Source organism: Gavia stellata, chromosome 21, assembly GCF_030936135.1.
Source record: "Gavia stellata isolate bGavSte3 chromosome 21, bGavSte3.hap2, whole genome shotgun sequence".
Taxonomy (NCBI): domain Eukaryota; kingdom Metazoa; phylum Chordata; class Aves; order Gaviiformes; family Gaviidae; genus Gavia; species Gavia stellata.
In genome coordinates, this window is record NC_082614.1 from 7,500,709 (window position 1) to 7,506,708 (window position 6,000).

At 44.4% G+C, this 6,000-nt stretch overlaps 1 protein-coding gene across 1 annotated transcript in view; it reads right to left on the minus strand.

Moving 5' to 3' along the window:
- GNB1L (G protein subunit beta 1 like) overlaps positions 1–5,531 on the minus strand; it is a 42,647-nt gene extending 37,116 nt beyond the window's left edge. Inside the window, exon 1 of the mRNA XM_059827827.1 lies at positions 5,479–5,531. The gene's annotated coding sequence lies outside the window, so the exon portion shown is untranslated. The remainder of the gene's footprint in view (positions 1–5,478) is intronic.
- Between the last annotated feature and the right edge of the window lie 469 nt (positions 5,532–6,000).

The following is a 6,000-nucleotide window of genomic DNA, read 5'->3' on the forward strand; positions in this document are numbered from 1 at the left end:
CACACCAAACACTTGGACAACACAGACCCACCAATCTGGGATAAAACTGCATTCTTCTTCCTCTGCTGCTTACTTAGCGAAGGTGCTTGCCCAGGACAACAAAGATAGCTAGCTTTGGCATAGCTTAGCACTTCAAACACCGGGAGAGTCAATACAGAAGAAACCAGTCTGCTTCATCCCTGGTATTAATGGTCAATGCAAACCAGACTAGGATACTGGGTTTGTGAAGATGTTTTCTTTATTCTACAGAAGGCACAAGAAGTTGTTTTGTGATAGGCCATTCTCCCTCCTGATTCCAAATTGAGAATCCACGGCTTTACAGAGGTCTGCAAAGACATGGCTCTGAGCAGCCTCATTCCTAGATGGCTCCTGTTCTCCCACATTTCTGTCTGTGCTAACTTTATTACTTCATCTCGTTGTTTTGGGTCAGTTTGTGGGGTTTTTTTTTTTCCACGTTAAGTGTGTCCATGAGTCTTCCCCACAGCTCACCCTGCAAACACTTAAATTCTTTGATGTATGTTGTCTGCAACTCTACCTCTCCCACCTCCTAGCACTAGGACTTTTTTCCCCTCAAATAGTCTCACCACTTTCTCATGGCAAAATTGGTACTGTAGACTGCCAACTGATTACTGACAATGTATTTATATGCGTAGAGTATCATGCAGTTCTACAATGTGAATTAAAAAAAAATAAATCCTCAAATCCTTACATAATTCTCCTGTTTCTACTTCTCTTGATATTCAAACTCAAATCCTGATGATAGAAACTTGTATTTTAAGGAGAGGCAAGTAGAAATTTCTCGTCAACTGAACAAGTTGAGCTATGCTTCTGGGTACGTATTACAATGACTTTTTCGCATCACACCTTCTGTACTAAATATACAAAACACTGAGCAAGTGATAGTTTTGTCAGCCACCAGCTAATCAAATGAAAAATTATTAGGCTTAGAAAAATAATAAAAGCAGAAGCCAGCTGTGCATTTGTTGGATGAAAATCCCAGTGTCTCCCATGTTAGCTCATGTGTATTTCAATTTCTGGGAAGAAAATAATGGGAGTTTCTCCACCCTTTCTCATGTGAGCCATAAAACAGATTTATTACCTAGGATATATTCTGTGTTTTCTCCTGAGGAAAAAAGAAAGTGGTGGAACAAGTTCATTTTTTTTCCTTCTACAACTAGGATTTTCTTTATAATAAACACAGAGCTTAATTTTGGTATCATATGGCCCTTCTATTTAATGCTCTGGTCACACTTTTTACCTTTCTAAATCTTGAATTGTAGCATTTTCATTTCAGTGGGGAATCTACAGCTGCTCCAGCTGTCTGAGTGTGAAAAGTCTGTCCTAAGATTCCTATCTATGTTTTAAAGCAGAATCCTTCCCTCCCCTAAATCAAAGAAAATTCACTTCTACTGAAAAACTATGGAATAACTAAAAAAAAAAAAAAAAAGTTAAACATTAGTCTATGTTTCTTTTCAAATAGTTCTTGTTCAGCTTTACCTTACGCCCAACAGTTACCCAGCAGCTCTGGGAAACTTAGGCTGCAAACTCAGAGGTTTAGGACAGGGTTGCATCTCATCTGGGAAGGTTTTCCTGTACTGTAACAGTCACCTTCTGACCTTTAAAAATAAATCATGAAAGAGAAAATTTGCTGACTAAAAGATTTTTTGCTCCTAAGACTCCTGATTTGCTTACAGTATGATGTTACAATTCTAAAGAACTTTGCTGGTAAATCCATTTATAGAAAAGGTGGTTTCCCCTATAACTTTCACTTTTGAGATGCAGAAGAGAGTGATTCATATTTTAAATGCTTCTGAATCATGACATAGCCTGGATTCTCCATTTCAGTGGTCTGGAAACTTTCAAGGCTAATATATGCCTTTTAAAATGACATCCAGTAATACCTCTTTTTTAAGTAAATCTGTTGACTCTAATATTTGTAGCCTAAACGTGCTCTACAATCTACTCTTGATAACTAGCACCTATTGTTTAATGAGTCACTTTTCTCAAAATGGCAAAGCTGACACCTCTCAAAATTCCAGTTCTTTCAAATAATCCTATGATATATGAGCATTTACACCAAGTCATAAATGCCATTGAAGCAATTTTTGAAATGACAAGCTATGCCATTATTAGCTGCATATAATTAAAATGTGCCATAGGAAGTGTATTCATTACAGTCGTGAAATTATTTTTATTACTTATGAACAGCAAAAAAATCCACTTTTTATCATACAACTGTGCCAGCACAGAGCTCAAAAGGAAGCTGGCTTGCTTGGGCAAAAATTGTGCAGGTTTTTGTGTAGATTTGTTTCTTTCTCATTGCTTTGAGATCACTTTTACTGCTCCACAGAGACCAATAATTTGGAAAAAAAACCCCAAAACAGTAGCTAAAGTAGTTTTCAAGCTATTACTGATTTGAAACCCTTCATTTGTACTACCAAGCATATTCTAGTGCAGTCAAACTGCATTCTTACAAAGAAAGCATAAATCTATCCACACAGATATTCTGGCGATCAAACCACCATTACTGCTACTAAACTTACCTTTTTTCTTTGTAAAGACATACACACAAACATGCAATACTGTGCTGAGATTTCAAGTTTGTTCAAAAGTAATACGTCAGCATTACAACTCAGAAGAGGTGTCCAAAAAGGAAAATTGAACCTTTTTTTATTATTACTAAGTTTGTCTTCACAATCCCAGAAATCTCACTGACATACATCTATAATCCAATGTAGCTGCAACAATTCATTACAGAAGAGTAGTCATAGTAGTTATTTTACCCAGTGAAGACAGTGCTTCATAGAATATCATTTTGGAAAACTAGTATCTTCAGCGTTAAATCTCCCATATAAAGTAATTAGCGACAACCGGTTTACAGTTCTTACTGTTCCAGTTAAATAGTACGTTGTTACGGCTGAGCTTGCAGAGAAATAGTATTAAAATTAAAACTAAAAGGTATGCAAACACAAAACATAATATAGCGCAATGTACTACGTGATAGAGAGCCAAAATAATGGTCTCTTTAGCATGTAAGAACATATACAGGTCAGTAGTTAAGCGTTTCTTTGCAAAAAGAAACTCACAGTATTCTAAAATGGTCAGAAAAGGTGTAACGTACTTAGTCAACCGATCTGTTCCCTAATATGTTATGATTCTAATATTGTAATTCTAATGCTTAAAAATAAGTCTCCACATCAATTAACCAAAACCAGACTATCTATCTGATACTAGAAACTGGCATCTATTCCAGTGCGTGCACCAACATAATTTCCATCTGCAGAATCTTTATAACTGATAACAACACATCCAAGCCAGAACAAACAGAGTTAGAGTTCCTGATCACAGGATATTTTTACAACAAGAAAAAACTAGTTTACTTGTAAATAAATAAAAATGTTAATAGGAATATTAAAAAATAAGAAGTTACTCCAGTAGTTTCTTTAAAATGTAGTAATTTAGTTAAAAATAAATAAAACGTCCTTTATACTCCAGGTAGCTTATGCAGACAGGACAAATTATTAACGAAATGCTTCCCAGCCACGGAGCCCTCTCTAAAAGACTCACAAAAATGCTACTAAAACAGGGGGTTGGTGGAAGGAGCTTTGGAAGAATGACAGGTCATGAAGAGACTGTGCTAAAAAGCATGGAGAAGTGCTCTTCAAAACGACTCCCAGTGAAAGAGTAAAAGTTACACACAGATTTCCACCTCTCATGTCCTCTATTTTTTCCAGAGCACACACCATGCCTGTTTTTAACCTTGTTCATTTCAAAATGAAGCTATTGAATCTGGACATTAGATTGTTTCCTACTGTAAAGTGGCATATAAAGGAGTTGTATAAGGCATTTTCTTTATTTCAAACAACCAGCACTACTGAGAAGAAAAATATACAATGAAAGAATCGCTGCAGAAGCAGACTGCCAGAAGAGGGAGTAAAAGGAAGAAGTAAACCCCGCTACCCACAACTGAAAACACCAGCACTGCCGCTCCCTGAATGGGGAGCAGCACACCCAGGTTCTGTACAATGCGAAGACAAATGAGCAGTGTTGATCTTTTTCTTTCCCCTTCAATGAAACAATCTGTGAAACATCCATTAAGGCAAGATTTTCTCCATTTTCTATTAGTAATCAAAGTAAAAACCTAGGGATTCAAGTAAACCTGTTGAAATGGGGCTAGTTTTGCAGATTTCCGTAGGCTATACCTGAATAGAAGTTTGCCTTATGAAATTACGGTGTATTAATTATACAGTCATAGAATCACCCTGGATGGAAGGGCCTCAGGAGGTCTGCACTCTGATCTCCAGCTCAAAGCCGGGTGAGCTATGAGACCAGAGCAGCTTGATCAGAGCTCTCTCCAGTTGATAAATACAATATTATTTTTTCATATTACTCACGTATTATTAACAATACTATGTTTTACTTCTGTAAATGCTTTCAACTGAAGGGTATTAAAGCACTTTAAGTCTTCCTGAGCACTGCCATTACAATTCCGCAGATGGGGGGAAGGCACAGAGCAAGCACCGACCCACCTGAGGCTGTTCCATGGACGGAACTGGGTTCAAAATTCAGTCGATGCAGTTCCCTGCCTCACCTCGATCTGCTCAAGCACTGTTCACTATCGTTTAGTTTTAAATACCTTAAAAACACTTATTTCTGTTGGTCCTAAAAGAAAAGCACTGGGATACTTATGGAAGAGCTGTAAAATCCAGTGCATTAGAACTGTAAGCTCCGTTACAACCAGGTTTGGTATTTACGGCTCACTGGTATGAACTATTTGGTCGGCTGTATGCTGAACTCGAAGCAGAAGGCACTAACTAGTGCTACAGGGGCCAGAAGGGACCTTGCACAGAGACTCCTCAGGCAAGCTGCTTCAGAGCAGCTTAACTGCAACTAAGCCGATACCGACTCTAACCAACACACTACTTTTCTCTAGCAGAGGCCTCACGTCAGCCACAGACGCTACATCTCCCTCAAGCATTCGTCCCGTCCTGGGCGTCTTCCCGGCCCCGCTCACTCCTCTGGCCGGGACAAACTCCGCGCACCCCTTCCAGCGCCGGTACCCGGCACGGGCAGCCGGGACAAGCCAGGCCCGACGGCCCAAACAGGGCGGCCCTGGTCCCCGTCCCCCGTGAGAGGCGGCGCGAGGCGGGCGGGGGAATAACGGTCCCCCCGGCGCGCGCCCCGCGCGGGCTCTGCAGCCGGCCCCGCACGCGGCCGGCCGAGGCGCACCGCCGCTGCGCCGTTGCCGCTGCGACGCCCCCGCGCAGGCGCACACTCCTCCCCTCCCCTCCCCTCCCCTCCCCGGCAGCGCCCTGCGGCCTCAGAGGCGGCGCCGCGTCGGTGACAGGCGCGTCCTCCCCGCTCCGCCGCCGCCTCCGGGCGTTGCTCGCGCCTCCCCAGCGGCCGAGCCGGGCGTCCCCCGTGGCGGCGGGGGCGCAGGGCCGTCCACCCACCCCCCTCCTCCCCGCCGTCTCTCACCGAGCGCCGCTCCGCCTGGCGGGGGAGGAAGCGTGACAGCGATGATTCGGCGATCCTCCGCTGCACCTAAGGCTGCCTCCCGGCGACCAGGCAGACACAGAGGAGCGCCGAGCACCAGCGTGATGCCCGCCAACCGTTCATGACGTCAGGGGGCAAACAGGGAGGCGCGTATGCGCTGTCCGCGCCCGGCGGGCCCTTGGTTCCTCACGGCGGGTCGCGGCCAGCCCGGCCCGGCCGCCTGCGAGCCCTCGAGTAGCCACGGGGGCATCTGGCCGGTAAGGGAGGCCTGCGGTGCCGGCAGCGGCGCCCCAGGGCGGCGGGAGCCCGCGGGGCTGCCGGGAGGCAGCTCCGCTCTGCGGGTCCCGCGGCGGCGAAGGGCTTCGCGCCCCTCCGCTCTGGCCCCCACCCGCCCCGTAACCGGGAGGATCTCGCCTTCACCGGGAGAGAGGGCCAGGCTGGACTTGAAACGTGTCGCAGCTTTGTAGGGCCAGACACGAACACCAGGACACGCGGAGGACAAGA